This window comes from Pipistrellus kuhlii, unplaced genomic scaffold (assembly GCF_014108245.1).
Source record: "Pipistrellus kuhlii isolate mPipKuh1 unplaced genomic scaffold, mPipKuh1.p scaffold_m20_p_10, whole genome shotgun sequence".
Taxonomy (NCBI): domain Eukaryota; kingdom Metazoa; phylum Chordata; class Mammalia; order Chiroptera; family Vespertilionidae; genus Pipistrellus; species Pipistrellus kuhlii.
This window is the reverse complement of record NW_023425405.1, coordinates 3,154,521-3,174,466: the sequence shown is the minus strand read 5'-3', so window position 1 is coordinate 3,174,466 and position 19,946 is coordinate 3,154,521. Positions and strand designations below refer to the sequence as shown.

General features: G+C 37.7%; 1 long non-coding RNA gene across 1 annotated transcript; it reads right to left on the bottom strand.

The window, feature by feature from the left end:
- Window positions 1–1,447: 1,447 nt before the first annotated feature.
- Window positions 1,448–13,945, bottom strand: LOC118711732. Its single transcript, XR_004985818.2, has 4 exons — window positions 13,932–13,945; window positions 2,211–2,217; window positions 1,703–1,713; window positions 1,448–1,602 (listed from the first exon to the last, which is right to left on the bottom strand). It is a non-coding gene; the product is annotated as an uncharacterized LOC118711732 (long non-coding RNA).
- Between the last annotated feature and the right edge of the window lie 6,001 nt (window positions 13,946–19,946).

Sequence of the window (19,946 nt, the reverse complement as noted above, 5' to 3'; positions counted from 1 at the left end):
TAGCTTGGTTATTAGGCAAGGCATAAGACATAGTACACTTCCAATTTGTTTGCCTAAAAATCTTGATATTTATGCATTTATAAAGTTTTGAAAATTCACAATAAGCAATTATTATGCTACTAGAGGCCCAGTGCCCGAAATTCATGCACAGAGAGGGTTCCCTCAACTCAACCTGCACCCTCTCCAATTGGGAACCCTTTGCCAGATGTTCGATTTCCATTTAAACTGGCAGTCAGACATCCCTCTCATAATCTGGGACCACTGGCTCCTAACTGCTCACCTGCCTGCCTGCCAGATTGTCCCTAACTGCCTCTGTCTGCCAGCCTAATCACCCCTAACTGCCCTTTCCTACAGGCCTGATGTTGCCCCCAACTGCCCTCCTCTACTGGCCAATTTGTTTCTGATTGGTCGGTTCCTATGCCAGAGTCAAAAGCTTTGCTCTCCCACAGCACCCAGATTTGGTTCTCATTGTTGGTTTCTATGCCAGTCAGCTTCAGAAGCACCACCTCCTAGGCAGCCAATTGGCTCCCCGTAGCACCAAGATTTGGTTCTGATTTGTCAGTTTCTATGCTAGTCAGCATCAAAAGCTCCACCTCCTAGACAGCCATTGGTTTCCCACACCACCCACCTTTGGTTCTGATTGGTCAGTTCCTATGCCAGTCAGCATCTCCAGGCCTATCTCTGGGCCTGATCAAAGAGGCAGGGCTTAACAACAGCCCCTTCAGAGGCCAGGAGAGAAAGAAAAGCCTGGCTGTTGATGAAGATCAGAAAGAAAGAGGGAGAGAAAGAGAGAGGTAAGTACACTGATCAACAACTTTCACTGTGGCTGCAGATCAGACCCTGATTCACTTTCTGGGTCTCAGTTACCTGGGCAATAAGTGCTGGGTCGCCAGACTGAGCAACCCAGCGCTGACTTCCAGATGGTCTGCATTTGGTCACAGGCTAGGCCCCTTCCCAAGCCTAAAGCCTCTGCCAAAGCTTTAGGCTTGGGTAGACCCCCCCGCCCCTCCTCTGATGGCTGGCTGGGAGTGATCTGGGTGCCGAAGAGGTTCCCCAGGGCCCAGGTATGTATGCAAATTATCGTCCATATTTGTTGGGTTAATTTGCATACTTACTCTGATTGGTTGAGAATGTAGTGGTGGTACGGTCAATTTCTGTTTCTCTATTATATAGATTGCTCTGCAGGCATTGCAAGAATTGGCAAACATGCTCTGGGCACAGAGCCTTCATATACAACCTGCTTTATGGGCCTGATGACCCCTAACCCATGCCATGTAATTAATAATTTTTTTCTCTCCTGGGAAACAGGTGAGATTAACAAACTGTGACAGTGTCCATTATCCTCAAGGAAGTCATACTGAGATGGTGTCTCCTCTCCAAAGGACATATTACACATACTGCAGAAAGGAAGAGTTATGCAGTATGTGCAAAATTCTTTTCCCCCCCATAGGTGTATAAACTATTTATTAACAGACATGGCCTACAGACTTATTTCTTCTTGGACACACCCACAGTGTGTCCCCGGAGGCCTGTGGTCTTGGTGTGCCGGCCTCGAACGCGAAGACCCCAGAAGTGGCGCAGCCCTCTGTGGGCCCGAATTTTCTTCAGCCGCTCCAGGGCCTCACGAAGCTTGTTGTCCAGACCATTGCCCAGGACCTGGCTGCATTTCCCGTCTTTCACATCCGTCTGTCTGTTCAAGAACCAGTCTGGAAGCTTGTGCTGGAGTGGGTTCTGCAAAATGGTGATGACATGCTCCACCTCATCCTCTGTGAACTCTCCTGCCCTCTTGGTGAGGTCGATGTCTGCTTTCCTCGGCACCACGTGAGCATACCTTCACCCTACTCCCTTCATTGCAGTGATGGCAAACGCTATTTTCCGCCGCCCATCGATATTGGTGTTGAGGGCTCACAAAATATGCTGGAACTTCTCAGGAATCACTGGAGACAAGGCGGCAGCGGCGTGCAGGCCTCCTGTAGAAGTGCAAAATTCTTGTCACAAGTTTTTCTTTGTCCAGATAACATGCTTATTAGCGACTTCTATTAGATATCTTAAAGGGATCCATTACTTAGTGCCTCACCTGAGGCAGAAACTTTGGGATTAGATGTGTCTTTTTAAACCTGACACCAGTGAGGTAAAGCATGTGATTGGAGGGTATCAGCACACCTATCTCAGGAGCCTGGAGGAGGAGAGTGATGTCCCCCAGGACGCACAGCACACCTGTCCCTTTGGGAGCCCTTGCTGCTCCTGCCCATGGCCCGTGGCTACAGGGTGGGAGGGGGGTAATGCACAGTTGCTACAAAGTATTTCATGGCCATCTGAGTCCCATGGGGCTAGCCTGGGACTTGGTCACTGGGCTGAAGTCACTTCAAAAGAATCCCACCCACTGTGCTGGGGTGCAGCATAAGGTCCTACAGGCCAGGACAGCGCAAATGAAAGAGTTACCTGTTTCCCCATGGTGGCCATGAGAACATAGCCAGGTTATCTGAGTTATGGTTGAGAATGGGAAGACAAAGGGGAAAATCAAGAAACAGCACTCTGTCTCAGAACAGAGATGAGGCACGGCCACATCCCAGACTTGCCTCAAGAGGCCAGAAAAGGGATGAATTTCACTTTCATCACCTCTCACCTGTTTCCCAGGTCTTCTGTCTTTCTCTTTATTGGTTTACTCTTTCATTGTTGTCAGAACACTTCCTCCTGTAGCCTCCTAAAAAAGGTGCAGGCGAGATAATTTTTTTTGAGGTCTTGTAAGTCTAAAAATGTTTTTATTTTACCCTTATTACTCATTGACAGTTAAGGTGAATACAGAATTCTAGGTTGAAAGACAGAGATTCATTATCTATTCTAGCTTCACTCTGGTTCTTGGAAAGTTGAATGCTATTTTAAATTCCGACCTCCCCCCACTGCCCCATCTCTTACTCATTTTCTCTGATCTCTCTTCCCGGTCTCCAAAATTGAGGTGTTAAACCTGTAGGAATTGTTTTCTAATTTTTTTCCATATGTATATGAAATGTATTATGTATACATAAAATAGATACCATGTCAGGCATCTTGGCATCTTTGAAGCTAAAAAAAGAGGCCAGTGCAGACAAGAAAAGTAAGAGAGAAAGACATTTTATATTTGTCCCAATTATTCTTAATTTTTTAATATTTGACAATAGAAGTAGAAAGAAAAAAGACTTTTTTGGGGGTATATTTTGTAAATCTTCTCCCTTGCTCGAATGTTATCTGTTTCATCTTCAGCTCTGAAAATTTGCTAGGTAACTTACTGGGTAACTGATTGAGTTGCTTAACCAATGGATTTTCATTTCCTGGATGTAAATTGGGTACAGTAATCTTCCATATCATATTTGGCTCTAAAAGCTGATCTTGCATTGGGTTATCTCAATACTAATTAGTACTTCTATCAGAAGGCTGGTGTCACGGAGAGGAAGTGAAACATATATCAGTTAATACTGGCGTTTATTACATAGAAGGGTTGGTTAAAACAGATGCAGAGCCCTAGCCAGTTTGGACCAGTGGTCAGCCTGCAGACAAAGGGTCCCTCCTAGGTTTGATTCTGCTCAGGGGCACGTACCTGGGTTGTAGGCTTTTCCCGGCCCAGGCCCTGAATGGGGCTCATGCAGGAGGCAACCAACTGACGTGTTTCTCTCACATCAATATTCCTTTCCCTCTCTCTTCCACTCTCTCTAAAAATCAATTTAAAAAATATCCTTGGGTAAAGATTAAAAATAAATAAATAAAAGAGATGCATACCTCTAAGGTCCACTTATAGGTTCTAAAGTTCTGCTATGTTTATTATATTCAAGGAGGAGGAAAAAAATCACAGATGCTACCTACTCAATGTGGCTCTCATTTTGATGAATATAAGTAAGGTTTTAATATTGTTATGATCATTTCAAGTATACAATATAACTTTTGGAATATTTAATGTACAATTTTATGGCATAGCTCACTATCACAAGCATTGAATGAGTAGTCTTAGTAATAAAGAATGTATGGAGCTGAAACTGGTTTGGCTCAGTGGATAGAGCGTCGGCCTCATACTGAAAGGTCCCAGGTTCAATTCTGGTCAGGGGCATGTACCTTGGTTGCTGGCATATCCCCAGTGGGGGATGTACAGGCGGCAGCTGGTTGATGTATCGCTCTCATCGATGTTTCTAGCTCTCTATCTCTCTCCCTTCCTCTCTGTAAAAAATCAATAAAAAATATATATATTTTTTAAAAGAGTGTATGGAACAAATTCATAAAATCCAATCCAACACTTTTATTTCACATGTTGCGAGCTGAAACAAAGAACAGCCTTTACCATGACCTATATTTCCAACATTATATTCAACTAGTGACTTGTTGCGTGAAATTGTGTGAGACCCAGAACCCCTCCCCACTTGCCACCCCCTGTTAACCCCCACCCCTGTGCCATGGGACCACCCTGAGTCCCAGAGTCCCACCCCTCATGGCTGGCGCACCGAGAGACAGCCCCGAGTCCTGGAGTGCCACCCCAATGCCCAGCCTCGGGCCTCACACAGTGGCCACTGGGCTCCGCCCCTGCAGTGTGCATGTGTGGCCTGCAGAAACCCTGGCAGAAGCCGCTTGAAGTGGACACTGGGACCCCCTTACCCCTGCAGGGCTGCAGGAACCCCAGTGGAAGCCATGTGGAGTGGCCGCCGGCCCTGCCCCAATTGTGTGTACCACCATCTTGTGATGGCATTATGGTGTGAGAGTCAATTTTCATATTACCTCTTTATTATATAGGATAACCTGGCTTTCTATGTCCTCCTTTATACTTCTCTCTATGTTTTAGACTTTATGTGTCCTATGTTCTTTGTTTTTGTTACCTGGAATCCTTTCCCAGTACTGCCCTCCTACCCCCAGGTCACCAGACTCCAATTGCCAAAATACTACCCAGCCATCAAAGCCCATATTAAATGTTTCTTTGCTCAAGCAGGCTTTCCTAATTCTCCCTAGAAATTCAATCCATTTCTTTTTTAAAGTTCATAACACATTATTTGTACCTTTCTAACAATACGGATTTTCTTCTCCTTGGAAGTATACCTCCCTGTTTTTCTTTTACATTATAAACTTCTTGAGAACAGGAATCATGTCTTGCACCTCTGCATATCTCCTACTATATTTAGAAGACTTTCAATAACTGTTGTTAAAATGAATTCTACATATCACCTATGTAAGCAAAAGTCTATAGTCCTATTAAAACACAAACAAAAACCCAACAAAACCATTCTAATATATGCAGGAAAACATGTATGCAATCTTTATTAGAAAGAGTTATATTCCTGGTAAAGCTATTTCCCATTCTATCAATAATGGCTAGCATCTTTTCTATTTTACCTTTATTATTAGCAGAGACTTTGCATGTTTATCAGGTTTTGATGATTAGGATTCTTTTCCTTGGGTAAGTTATTAAAGTTAAACTTGATATTCCTTTGGAAAAGTACTCTCCCACACCCTAAAACCAGCTAAAATAACCCATAAGATTGAACTCTTAGCTTTGAAATGGCTTTCTTTAGTTAGCTAGCTTATAACTCTAATATTTTGAGTATGTCAGTTCAACAACAACAACAAAAAAAGTGATCCAGGTTGGAATGGAAGCCCAATCCATCCCTCCCCCTCTTTATTGATCTAGCCTGGATAAATTTCCCAATAAAAAATTCCCTAAGACTTATTGTAAGTTTCTAGTTATTTGGAAAATCAGTAACTTCAAAGCATTTTCAGAATATTGTCCTATAGCTAAACTTTAGATTGCCTTTATTGAAGAGTTTAAAAAACTACTTGAGGAGCTTTTGGGAAAGATTATCGATGTAAGCATGAGCTAAAAGTCATTGGTTCATATTTCATTAGTCATGCTGTTTGTCACCACTAAATCTTTCACTGGACATTTGCCCATTCCTATGAAAATAACACTCTTGCCTTCATTTCTACATTTTAGCTTCCATTAAACTGAGGCTTAGAACTCTTTTTTTTTTTTTTTTTTTTTTTTTTCAGGCATAGGATAAGATTACCAGAAATAAGTGTTATGTTGAAACTTTTATTTAGTGACTGAAAAAGTTTTTGATTTCTATAAGGAACCACAGTTATATCTCCTTGTGTATTTGGAAAATTTCTTTGAACATGTGAAGTGTGTGTAATGAATTTCTGCAATGAATGACAAAAATGTGAAACCCTTGGGATTTTAAATATTGTAAAGATGTTTAATGCCATACCAAAAAGTTGTTCTTTGATATTCCATGCACAGTAATCATGCATTTCACCATCATTGTATTATTTACTCATGACAATAACTCTAGAATTCAGAAAATATAATACATTTGTATATAATGTACTTTTGTATATAATTTAATTTTTTCATTTAATGGAGTCTGATGTATGTTATCTTTTCCTGACACATGAATTAGTTAACTTTCTAGTAGCTGGTTATTTTTTTTCCCCTTCAAGTTTAATCTAGAAACAAATTACATTAAGCTTGGTGCTAAAGATCTATCTGATTAAAATCTTTCCAATGTTCTTTTTATATTTAGATTTATAGATAGATTATACATCAGTCACATTTAAATTGAAGTATCATTTCAAAATAAAGGTTTTCTTTTTATGTTTGTTTTAGTAATATGGCATTGCTTGTTTTGAATATAGAGTAATAATTATTTGCTAGTCTAGAAATAGCTAAATACTCAATTTTCAGATTAACATTAAATTTTCATTATTGCCTATTTGATGTCCTTACATGGCCGTAATCAAGTAAGCTCCACATTGCTTGATTATAATATTCACCTGGTTTTCTGCCATATAAATGGATGCATTAATACTCAGTTCTCCACAGTGTTGTGAAGTTCAGTTAATGTTTATAGAAGCTTCATGAGATTGTCTGCTGAAAGATATTACATGAGGTAAAATTAAATAAAAAGCAAACGTGTAGAGTATTATAGAAACAGTTGCTTAGCATACAGATTTTAAGTGTGTACCTCAATAAAATATCATCTACATACTACATTATGCATGCATTGCTTACTTCTACCTTTCCCCACATCACTTTCCCTCTGCCTATCACCATACTGTTGTCTATGTCTATGTGTTTTATATATATATATGAATTCATGCACCAGTGGGGTCCCTTAGCCTGGCCTGCAGGATGAGGCTGAAACTGGCTCTCTGACATTCCCTGAGGCAACCCAGATTTCGAGCCAGGACCTCACTGATCAGCCAGACCCCAGCAGCAAGCTAACCTACAGGGTGGAGCACCTGCCTCCCTGTGGTCAGTGCATGTCATAGCGAGCTGTGGACCAGCATTAGCATATCATTAGCATATTCTGCTTTGATTGGTTGAATGGATGATGGGACGACCAGACACTTAGCATATTAGGCTTCTATTATACAGGACATACTAGTATATATGGTACCTAGAAAATGTATACACAATTTGAGTGATTATGAAGTCTGTGTTTATTAGCATACAGTTCATTTTCAAAATTTAAAAGAATTTACAGAAATCAATACTTTTTTTTTATCAGCACCTGTTTTCAAACTGCTGATAACAGGAAGAAATAATTACAGGAAACTTCCCCTACCTGGAGAAAACAACGGAATCACAGCAAACATCAAAGAATCATGTCATTCAGTGTTTATGTACCCTCATTTCATCAATTGTTGCCGGTTTTGCACTGTAAACTTTATCTTTTATGTATCCCCATAAAGAAGTCTAGTGGATAAATTTTCTTTGTTCAAAGCTTAATCTGGCTTCTCCCATTATTTCAAATCAGTTAAACTTGAAAAGGAGTGAGAGTTAAGTGAGTTATAATCTCTGAAAATGTGTATACATGTTTGTTTTTGGAAATCCTTTCATCTCTTTTTTCACTCAGACCCCAATCTCCCTCTCTTCTGACAATTACCAGTCTATTCTATATATCTATGCTTTTCTTTTATTTTGTTAATTATATTCCACATATAAGTGAGATCACTTAAAAATTTTATTTTATATATATGTACCTCTTCTGCCCCCCCACCCCTTACAAGACAAAGAGAGAATCTTAAAAGCCACAAGAGACAAGCAGTTAGATACCTACAAGGGATTTCTCTACAGAAACTTTGCAAGTCAGAAGGGAGTAGCAAGAAATATTGAAAGTGATGAATAACAAGAATCTACAACAAGATTGCCCAGCAAAGTTATCATTTAGAATTGATAACTTCACAGACATTTGCTCATTTTTAAATTAGGTTGTTTGTTTCCTTGGTGTTGAGTTGTATGATATATATGGTCTTTATATATTTTGGAAATTAACTCCTTATCAAATATAACATTGGCAGATTCAGTGGGCTGCCTTTTCATTTCATTGAAGATTTCTTTTGCTGTGCAAATGCTTTTAAGTTTGATGTAGTTCCACTTATTTACTTTTTCCTTTGTTTTTCTTGCTTGAGGAGATACATCAGCAAAAATATTGCTTTGAGAGATGCCTGAGATTTTACTGCCTATGTTTTCTCCTAGGAGTTTTATAATTTCCAACTGACATTTAAGTCTTTTATCCATTTTGAGTTTATTCTTGTGTATGGTGTAAGTTAGTAGTCTGAATTTTTTTTTTTGCAGGTATCTGTCCAATTTTCCAACACCATTTATTGAAAAGACTGACTTTACTTTGTTCTATGTTCTTGCCTCCTTTATCAAATATTAATTGACCATAATGGTGTGGGTTTATTTCTGGGTTCTCTGTTCTGTTCTGTTGATTTAGATCAGAGGTGGGAAACCTTTTTTTTTTTTTTTTTGTCAAGGTCCATTTGGATATTTATAACATCATTCAAGGGTCATACAAAATTATCAACTTAAAAGTTAGCCTGAAGACTAAATTATTTCACAGGCCTTATATAGCCCACAGGCAAGACATTCCGTACCCCTGATCTACGTGATTGTTTATGTGACAGCATCAGGCTGTGTTTATTACAATGGCTTGTAGTCTAGTTTTATATTAGGTATTGTGATACCACCAAATTTGTTTTTCTTTCTCAAATTTCTTTGGCAATTCAGGGTCCCTTTTGATTCCATATAAAATTTTGGAATATTTTTCTAGATCTGTGAAATGATATAACATTTTAATTATGTTAATTCGTCTTGTCCATGACATTTGAATGATGTTAATTCTTCCTATCCATATTACTTCCACCTATTTGTATCTTCCTCAATTCCTTTCTTCATTATCCTATAATTTTCTGAGTTCAGGTTTTTTATCTCCTTGATTAAATTTATTCCTAGATACATTTATTTTTTGCAATAGTAAATAGGATTATTTTTTTTTGTTTCCATTTCTGAGAGTTCATTATCGTTGTATAAAAATACCACCAATTTCTAAATATTAATTTTGTATTCTTCTACTTTTCCAAATTTCTTTATTAAGTCTAGTAGTTTTTTGGAGGAGTCTTTAGGGTTTTCTATATAAAATATCATGTCATCTGTGAATAATGACAGTTTGGAAAAGTCCTCTTTTCCAACCTGGATGCCTTTTATTTCTTTTTCTTCTCTAATTGGTATGACTAGGACTTTCAGTACCATGTTGCATAAAAGTGATAAAAGTATATATTTCTATTTTATTCCTAATCTTAAGGGAAATGCTTTCAGTTTTTGCCCATTGAGTATGATGTTGGTTGTGGATTTGTCATACATTTAAAGGTCATACATGGCCTTTATGATGTTGAGGTATGATCTCTATATTCCTACTTTGCTAGGAGTTTTACCTTTAATGAGTGTTGGATTTTTATCAGTACATGCTTTTTCTGAATGTGCTGATATGACCATGTGATTTAATTTATTTGTTTATTTTTATTTTTAAAAATATTTTATTGATTTTTTACAGAGAGGAAGAGAGAGGGATAGAGAGTTAGAAACATCGATGAGAGAGAATCATTGATCAGCTGCCTCTTGCATACCCCCCACCGGGGATGTGCCCACAACCAAGATACATGCCCCTGACTGGAATCGAACCTGGGACCTTTCAGTCCGCAGGCTAATGGTCTATCCACTGAGCCAAACTGGTTTCGGCTCTTTTATTTTGTTTATATGATGTATTACATTTATTGATTTGCAAACATTGTACAGTGTACCAACCTTGCATCCTCAGAATATATCCCATTGGATCGTGGCATATTATCATTCTAAGATGGATCTATTTGCTAACATTTTGTTGAGGATTTTATCAGCTATGTTCTGTAGGGATATTGGCCTATAATTTTCTTTTCTTTTCTTTTTTTTTATCTTGTTTTGGAATCAGGATAATGCTTGCCTCTTAAAATGTGCTTGGAAGTGTTCCTTCTTCTTAGATTATTTGTAATAATTTGAGAAGGATATGTGTACCTTTTTAAATATTTGGTAAAATTCAACTGTGAAGCTATCTGATCCAGGAATTTTGTTTGCTGGAAGCATTTTGATTACTTTTTCAATTTCATTACTTGTTATTGATCTACTTAGGTTTTCTGATTCTTTCTGACTCAGTTTTAGAAGAATGTATGTTCCTAGGAATTTACCCATTTTGTCCAGGTTATCCAATTTGTTAGCATATAGTTGTTCATAGTATTTCCTGACATTATTTGTATTTCTTTGTTGTCAGTTGTTATATCTACTTCATTTCTGATTTTATTTGGGTCCTCTCTTTTTCTTGATGAGTTAGAGGTTTGTCAATCTTGTTTACTTTTCAAAGAATCAGCTCTTGATTTCATTGATGTATTGCATTATCTTTTAGTCCCTATGTCATTTATTCCTTCTCTGGTATTATTTCCTTCTTCTACTTCATGCTTTTAATGATAACACTATTGAGATGTCCCCCATTTACTCTCTGTTTGCCCATCTTCATTCTCCCAGGCCTTCCCTTCCCTTGGTCTTCACCACACTGTTGCCCATGTCCATAGGGTGTGCATATACATTCATCAGCTACTTCTTTTACTATCTCTCCCCAGTCATCTCCCCCCCACACCTCTGGCACATGCCAGTCTGTTCCATGTACCCATGCTTCTGGTTCTATTTTGTTTGTCAGTTTATTTTGTTAACTAGATTCCACATATTTGTGAGATAATATGGTACTTGTCTTTCTCTGACTGGCTTATTTTGCTTAATAGGGGTGTCGAACTCAATCAGAGAAGGGGCCAAAATCTAAAATCCAGCCTAAATCGCGGGCCGAATGGTTTACTGAACAGTCATAAACTGTCATTGTGATGGAAACGCAGCAGAGTGCAGTGATGACAGCGTGGTGCGGGCCACATTGCAAGGCCTGGCGGGACGGATTTGGCCCGCGGGCCTTGTGTTTGACACATGCTAAGCCTTAGCATAATACTCTCTAGGTCCATCCATGCTGTCACAAAGAAGACTCATTCTTTCTACAGCCGTGTAATATTCTATTGTGTTAATATACTATCACTTTTTTAAAAATCCACTTCATCTACTGATGGACACTTGGGCTATTCCAGATCTTGGCTATTGTAAATAACACTGTTATGAACATATGGATGACTATTTTTTCTGATTAGTGTTTCATGATTCTTAGGATATATTTCTAAAAATAGGATCATTGGGTCAAAAGGTTCCATTTTTTAATTTTTTTTTTTTTTTTAGGAGACTCCAGGCGCTAGGTTTCCCTTTTCTCCACATCCTCCCCACATTTATTTTATTGATAGTAACCATTCTGACAGGTGGGAGATAATACAGGTGTAGTTCAAATTTGCATCTCTCTGATGATTAGTGACCATGAGCATTTTTTCATATGTCTGTTGGAGAAGTGTCTATTTGGGTAATTTGCCCATTTTTAAAATTGGATTTTTTGTTTTCCTGGTACTGAGTTGTGTAAGTTCTTTATATATATTTGAAAGTTAAACCCTTATAGTATGTATCACTGATGAATATGTTCTCCTAGACAGTGAGTTCTCTTTTCATTTTGTTGATGGTTTCTTTTGCTGTGCAGAAGCTTTTTAGTTTGATGTAGTCCTATTTGTTTAACTTTTTCTGAGTTTCCCTTGACCTCAGAGATATATTGATGAAAATATTTCTGTGAGAGATGTCTGAGGTATTACTGTCTCTGTTTTCTTGTAGGATTTTTATAGTTTCATGACTTACATTTAAGTCTCTTATCCATTTGAATTTATTCTTGTGTATAGGGTAATTTGGTGGTCTGGTTTCATATTTTTTGCAGGTACCTGTGCAATTTTCCCAACACTATTGATTGATGAGTCTTATGTTGTTATTATCAATATACTAGTTAAAATCTAAACACATATAAATACTTTTTGTAGCATTCTTTGTGATTTATAAACATCAATGATCTGAAAATACATTATACTAGTAGTTAGTTCTTTTTTACAATAGACTGAATTAAATATATGATTTCTAATCCTGAGAAACTGAGCATTAAAATAGTTAAGGAGCTGAATTTTAAAGAAGTTAGGACTGTTATAACAGGTACTTCATTACTTACTTGTATTAGAGAATATTCTCCTTTTCATAGCTTAAAGAGTAACATAGATCTCTATTTTCAACATAGAGCTCATTTCATGGTTTGGTTATTCCATGTATGAAGTATCTTTAGCCACATTATACTGTATAGAAATATTTACTTTACACAGATCAGCTGTAAGAAACACAGAAAGACTTATGTTTTCTCCTGGAAAACTTTCAATTCTAGTAGTGGAAATATTTTCTTCCTAGACAATGTTGCTAAAAATTTTGTGGAATAAGAAAAAAAAATTAAATAGAAAACATGGCATAGTATACACAAAGGGCTTCTTTATTAGAAAGTTATTTAGGGGGTTTCTTGAAAAAATTACCAGAAAAGAAACAGCTGAAATGACTTGTAGGATATGTGAGTAAGCAAAATTTTCTAAGAAATTCTAGGAAAATGAGATAAGGAGAAGGTTATTTGTGTGTGTTAGTTATTATGTGGGTATGTTTTCTTTTTCAAAAATAATATTTGAGAAGAATATTAGGACACATTATTATTATTTCTTCTTTCATTTTTACAACTCCCAAAGATTTTTTTAAAATATATTTTATTGATTTTTCACAGAGAAGAAGAGAGAGGGATAGAGAGCTAGAAACATTGATGAGAGAGAATCATTGATCAGCTGCCTCTTACACACCCCCTACTGGAGATGTGCCTGCAACCAAGGTACATTCCCTTGCCCGGAATTGAACCCGGGACCTTTCAGTCCGCAGGCTGACGCTCTATCCACTGAGCCAAACCGGTCCCAAAGATTTTTCAATAGTACATATCCTGATGCAGGTCACAAAATTCTTAAAAGGTCAACTTCAATTTTTTTAAATCATGTCAAAAGATAATATTTTATGCAAGTTTTCACAAGATGAAGTAACTCTGTAATCTAATTTTAAAATGTATAAGACAATTTCAGGAAACAGAAATATATATTTTTAATGATACTATACTATAATAGATATGTTTTAGAGATATGCCTCAATTGATGAAAATATTTGAGTGATATGCTGATTTGTATAATTACTTTTTAATTTAAAATCAAATACTTTATTTTAAATTCTTGCTGAAAATCTTTAAAAAAATAAATTCATAGTAGGTAAATGGTAAATTGCCTCCTCCCACAATGACATCAAAATTACAACTAAAGTATAGAACAACCATCACTTAGAACCTAAATTCTGACTGAATGGAAGTCTACAACTCAGGAATTAAAGAAGAAGCTATACCAAGACTGGTAGGAGGGATGAAACATGGAACACATGTGGCAGATAAAATTTGGGAAGGCCTGAGGAGTGAGGAGTCCTCGCCGCAAGCCAGGTCACCCAGCCCATGGTTCCAGGGCCAGGAAGAGAAGTCTCCATTGCTTCTGCTGCAAAATCCAGTGGGTATTGAGACGGAGGTGTTGTTGGTCCTAGAAAATTCCTCTAAAAGGGCCCACTCACAGCCTTAATCAGACTCACTCACTCTGAACTCCAGTCCTGCAGCTTGAAAGGAACCAAAGACATACAAGGAAAACCTGAGTTGTCTGGCATCAGAGCAAGAGCTGAGGGGCAGCTTTATCCCAGACAGACAAGCTGGCAGAGACCATTGTTCCTTCGCAGAGCCCTCCCTCCAAAGTGCCAGCAGGTGGGCACTGAGACTCCATCAACATGGCTCACACTCTTTGCCCAGTCTTGATGGTTTCCTGAGGCCCACCCACCCAAATTTCAGCCCCCTCCTCCCAAGCTATGTCCAGAGACTCATGCTTCAGTTTTTCCTAAATTCTCTCAAATAAACAGTATCTGGCCTATACCTCTTGCTAAGTGGCCTTAGGACTGACACTAGCAGCATCTGGCCCACGTTGGGCATCTCCATGTAACAGCCAAGTAACAGCCATCTGCAGATCACTTTTTAGCTCATGCTGTGTGATTCCAGGCAGAACACAGACAGCAGCTGACCTTGGCGTCACCTTCTGGGAACCCCCAGAGCCAGTACACCCAGTGGACACCTTCAGACCACATTAAAACATCACAACCAACCAACCAACTAGACAAGTGACATACTCGGCAGACAGACTCAGCTGGCATTGGAGTCCTGCTGAAGTAAGTACTGCTCTATGGAGTGGGCCCCTGCACAGCTGTTTCCACAGTGGTTGGAAGTTTGTCGTTGGTGGCCTAGGGTAAATCTCTCTCACTGATGTGCCAACAGCAATACAGGCTCAACTACTAGAGGAGGGTGTACATAACACACACAGGGGCACACCTTAAGTGCCTAGCTTAGGTGGTTGGCTAGGCTGTGCCACTGGACCCTAGAACACCTACTACATTAGGCCACTCTACCAAGCAGCTGTAGCAGTTATACCTAATACAAGGAAAAAGAACAGAGGGAAGCCCCCCAAATGAAGACACAAAGAAACATGTCCAAAATGAAAGAACAGAACACAACCCCAGAAAAAGTACTAAATAAAATGGAAGCAAACAACCAAGTAGGTGCAGAGTCCAAAGGTTATAAGGATACTTACTGAACTTTGTGAGAGCCTCAACAACATAAAAAAGGACCAGTTAGAAATGAAGAATATACTAACTGAAGTGAAGAATAATTTACAGGAATCAACAGTAGAATAGAGGAAGCCAAGGAAGCCAAGAATCAAATCAGCAAGTTGGAATATAATAGAAAACAACAACAACAACAACAACAACAACAACAAATTACAACAACAAAAAGAATATTTAAAAAAATTAGGTTAGTGCAAAGAGCCTCTAGGACAACTTTAAGCATACTAACATTTGTATCGTGGGGGTGTCTGAAGGAGAAGAGAGAGCAAGAAATTGAAAACTTATTTGAAAAAATAATGATGGAAAACTTCCCTAATCTGGTGAAGCAAATAGACATAAGTCCAGGGAATGCAGATGGTCCCAAACAAGATGAACCTAAATTGGCCCACACCAAGATGTTCATAATTAAAATGCAAAAGGCTAAAGGCAAAGAGAGAATCTTAAGGGCAGCAAGAGAAAAAACAGTTCGCTACCTTCAATGGAGCACCCATGCAACTGTCAGCTGATTTCTTAACAGAAACTATGCAGGCCAGAAGGGAGTGGCAAAATTTTTTTAAAGTGATGAATAGCAAGGGCCTACAACCAAGATTACTAAACACAGCAGAGTTATCATTTAGAGTCAAAGGGCAGATGAAGAGCCTCCCAGACAAGAAAAAGCTAAAGGAGTGCATAACCACCAGTGTTATATGAAATGTTTAAGGGTCTTGTTTAGGAAGAAGAAAAATAAAAAGATTAAAAATTGAACAGTAAATGGCAATAAATACATATCTATCAACAATTGAATCTGAAAACCAAATAAACGGAACAGAAACAGACTCAGAGACACAGAGAACAGTTTGATGGTTGCCAGATGAGAGGGGACTTGGGAGGATGGGTGGAAAAGGTGAACAGATTATAAAGTACAAATTGATTGTTACAGAATAGCATTGGGAATATAGTAAAAAAATATCCTAATAAGTATGTATAGCTCCAGATAGGTATGATATTTATTGGGATGATCATTCATTAGTAAGTTATGTAATATCTAATCATTGGAGTGTACACCTGAAAGTAATGTTATAATGTATGTCAATTGTAATTAAAAAATAAAAATGATTTTAAAATAAAAATTAATTCATAATCTTATAGTCACAGGACATACAAAAGTGTATTATCTTTCTTTGCCTTCTGTGAATTTCCATTGTCTGATATTGATCTTTCTAAATGTCAATAATCATTGTACTGTCAGAAATTGGGATGAATGTATGTAACTTCAGCACACAAGAGGGAATTCATTATTTGAATAAATCCATAATATAATTTTTCCTTCTCAAGATGTATTTCCTTTATTCTTCTCAAAATAGACTTCTAGCAATGGTATGGGATTGGAAATATTTAAGGTACTCTAATTCATTAGGTGTTTGTTACAATAAGATTTTGCTGTATTCTTGATGGAATTTTGGTGAGTATAGGAGGTAGACTGCTGAGGCCTCATACATCAGCTGTCAGTGATTCACCCAACAAGATGTGGCTCGTGGTTGGGAAATGGCTAAGAGGAAGTATTTGGGATGTTTTGATGGGCCTTGAATGATGGTAGTCTATTTAGCGTCCAAGCACTGTAACCTCTGGCTTGACTTTGGAAATTGGAATAGAGATATGGTGGGACTGCAACAGCCAGGAAATCTGATCAGATAGACAGTTGTTGATTGGTTCTGGAATCAACATGCTCTGCTTTGATCAGGCTGAAACTGGCTCTCTGACATCTGAGGGGTCCTGGATTTAAGAGGCACATTTTTATATAGTGGTGCTTCTGAATGAAGGACTCAATTTGAGATCCTAAAGGAGACATTAGGGCCCATAGGTACTGGCTGAATTTAGAATGGGGACTCAGACACTCAGTAGAATTCCAAATGTAAACTATACAGTAGAAAATCAATGCACAAACTTTTTATTAACGTGGTGAAAGGAGATTATGGTGAAAGTATGTTCCTAGTTATAGAAGCACTGAAAAATATGTACATTTTAAAAAGTAACTAACCGAACTTGAACGAAAGAAAGTTCAAGTCCTTGGTACCAGGAAGGAAGAAGGAATATAATGATCTGGGCGAAGATGAAGCCAAAGGCCTCATAGTGGATTCTCAGTCAGACTGAGAGTTGGGACTAAGGTCCAGTTCAGAGACAGGAGATGTGGTCCCAGGCTTGTGTGAGACAGGCCCTAGGACATTTTCCTCCATCGATGGGAGTCTAGAAGGGCTGCTCCTTGGATGAAGTAGGACTCCATAAACTCTGTCCTTTGGGGAGAGTCTGGGGAGACTTGGGTAAATAAATCTTCAAGGAATTGGAAACTTAAGTTGGCACACACAGGTGTGAATCCAGAATTTACACCACTCCTAAGGTACAAGAATTCCAAATTGAGACATTAATACTATTATTGGCATCAGAATTCCTGAATCTCCCAGGCCCTGGAAGAAGCAGGAATCAAACAGCTCTGAAAGAACCATCCCACAAAACAGGCACATGTAAATTAAAAAACAAACAAACTAGAAAATAGTTCTCCATGAGGGAGAGAAAATAGTTGCAATAAACATGAGAATTTATACTAAAAACTGGATTATAGAACAATCTGAAACATAATGGCACATTTAAAAAACTTAAAGAGATGACAAGTAAGACTAAAACCTATAATAAAAAATTAAACAGAGTAGTGTGGACAATGAAAACACATAGTTATAAAGGGAATATAATAAGTAAAATGAAAACTCATACAAACATTAACTTGCAAAATAGTCCCAGCTAAAGAGATGATGAGTGGATTGGGTGCTAGTCTGAAAAAAATCGATGAGAATGTAGCACAGGAAGATAAAGAAATATATAAAACCGGTTGGGTCCCTTAGCCTGCCTCTCTGACATCTGAGAGATCCTGGATTAGGAGAGGGTGCAGGCAGGACGAGGGACCCCACCAGAGCACAATTGGGATGGGGAGGGATTGCAGGAGGGCTCCAGGGCATGTCTGGATGTCTTGCCTTGCCCTATTGGCCAGACCCCATCAGCAAGCTAACCTACTGATCAGAGCGTCTGCCTCCTGGTAGTCAGTACGCATCATAGCAACTGGTCGAATGGTCAAATAGTTGGACACTTAGCATATTAGGCTTTTATTATATAGGATAATATTAGGCTTTTATTATATAGGAGAGATGGATGATAGATAACAAGCCCTAGTATAGGAATTCTAAAAGCATAACATTAAGATAATAATAAGGAACAAGCATGGTTGTAAATTTTCTAGACCTGAAGCAAGACAGGAGACCTCAGTTTAACAGAATATAGCAACATCTGAGTGATATACAAATCTAAATTCTTCAGAAATAAGCATCAAATCTTAAACGCTATCAGAGAGAAACAGAAGAAAGTCTAAAAGAAATACAATTAGACTGAAAGCAGTTTTCTCACTGAAAAACCAAATGTCTGGAAATAATAAAATGCATTTTTAAATGTTGAAGTATAAAAAGGCCAAGGGTGTTTGTCTACTGCTTGATTCTAGGCTCAGCCATATGACTTGCTGTGGCCAACAGAATGAACTGAAAATGACAATATGCCTGTTTCAAACCTAGGCCTCAATTGTGAGTTTCGTCTGTGCTGAAACCAATGCCATGGGAAGAATGTGCCTGGGCCATCCCAGTGGTCCTGGGCATATGAGAGACAAGAAAAGCAGAGCATGGAGGAGATGAGCTGACCCACAGGGCCATGAGAATAAATCATCGTTTTCCAAGTTCTTGAGTTTTTGGGTGGGTTATTGTATTATTTTCCCATTATTGAAGTAACTAACACAAATTCTTTTGTAGTTCTGGAGGTCCAAAATGAGTCCTAAAATCAAACTGCTATAAAAAAAAAATCAATGAAAACATATTTTTAAAAGGTTTATAAGGCAATTAACAGGTGGAAATTATCAAGAAGCATTATATAAAAGAAACCTATAAAGAAACTTCACATCTCAGATTGTTTGACACCAAATGAATTTTTTTTTTTTTTCAGAGGGAGGGTAATGCCTACAATAGACCTATTGGGTTTTGTGGAATTCATTTTGGTACTCTGATTGTCTTTATGTTATTATTTTGCTAACTCTTTTAGAATATTTCTAAAAGGTTTATGTAAATTTTAACAATTATACCTTCATTCCAGTGTTTTTGTTTAATTGTTTAAATTCCAAATTGTGCTTAAAATATTAGAGGTTTAGTACAGTTATTTTGTTTGACTTTGTAGGAATAATTAATACCAAGAAATTTTCTGCAAGATATTTTAACTCTTCAAAATAATAGTAATGCAGAGCATTTATAATGGTCATATAGACCATTGTACTTTTTGTAATTTGATTTTATATTACCTTCTTTAATTGTTCAGTATTTTGAACAAATATATCAATAGATTTAAATTAAACTACCATGCTAAAATATACCACAGTGTCACAACGATTTGCAGCTATCCACTTAATTGCATCCTATAAAATGAACCAGGAGGTATAAGTTTGCAAACATAACATCTGAGGTGGTGGTAAGATTACAGCTAAATAACACATGTAGTTTAAGTTCTCAATATAAACTCATAAAAAGGTTGATATTTAATATACTGCTGACAAGGGGCATTTAAAGATTAATGTGCTTTCCTAATAAATATTTTCAGTATTAGAGGACATAATATAGCTTCAGTTTTATATATAATACAGACATATCTTTTTTGCATCTTTTGCTGGAGTATTCAACTAGTTTATTGTCTAACCTTAAGGAAAATAATGAAAACATTTTATTCCAGAAGAAAATTCTTGGCTCAAAATGGTTGCTTTGTGACTATTGTGTGGTTGAAATTTCTTTTGTTTGATTAATCTAGCCTTCTCCTCCAAGAAATTACAACAGAATTAATTACAGGATACAAAGCAATTTCCATTTGGTGAAATGTATTGCTATTTATTTTT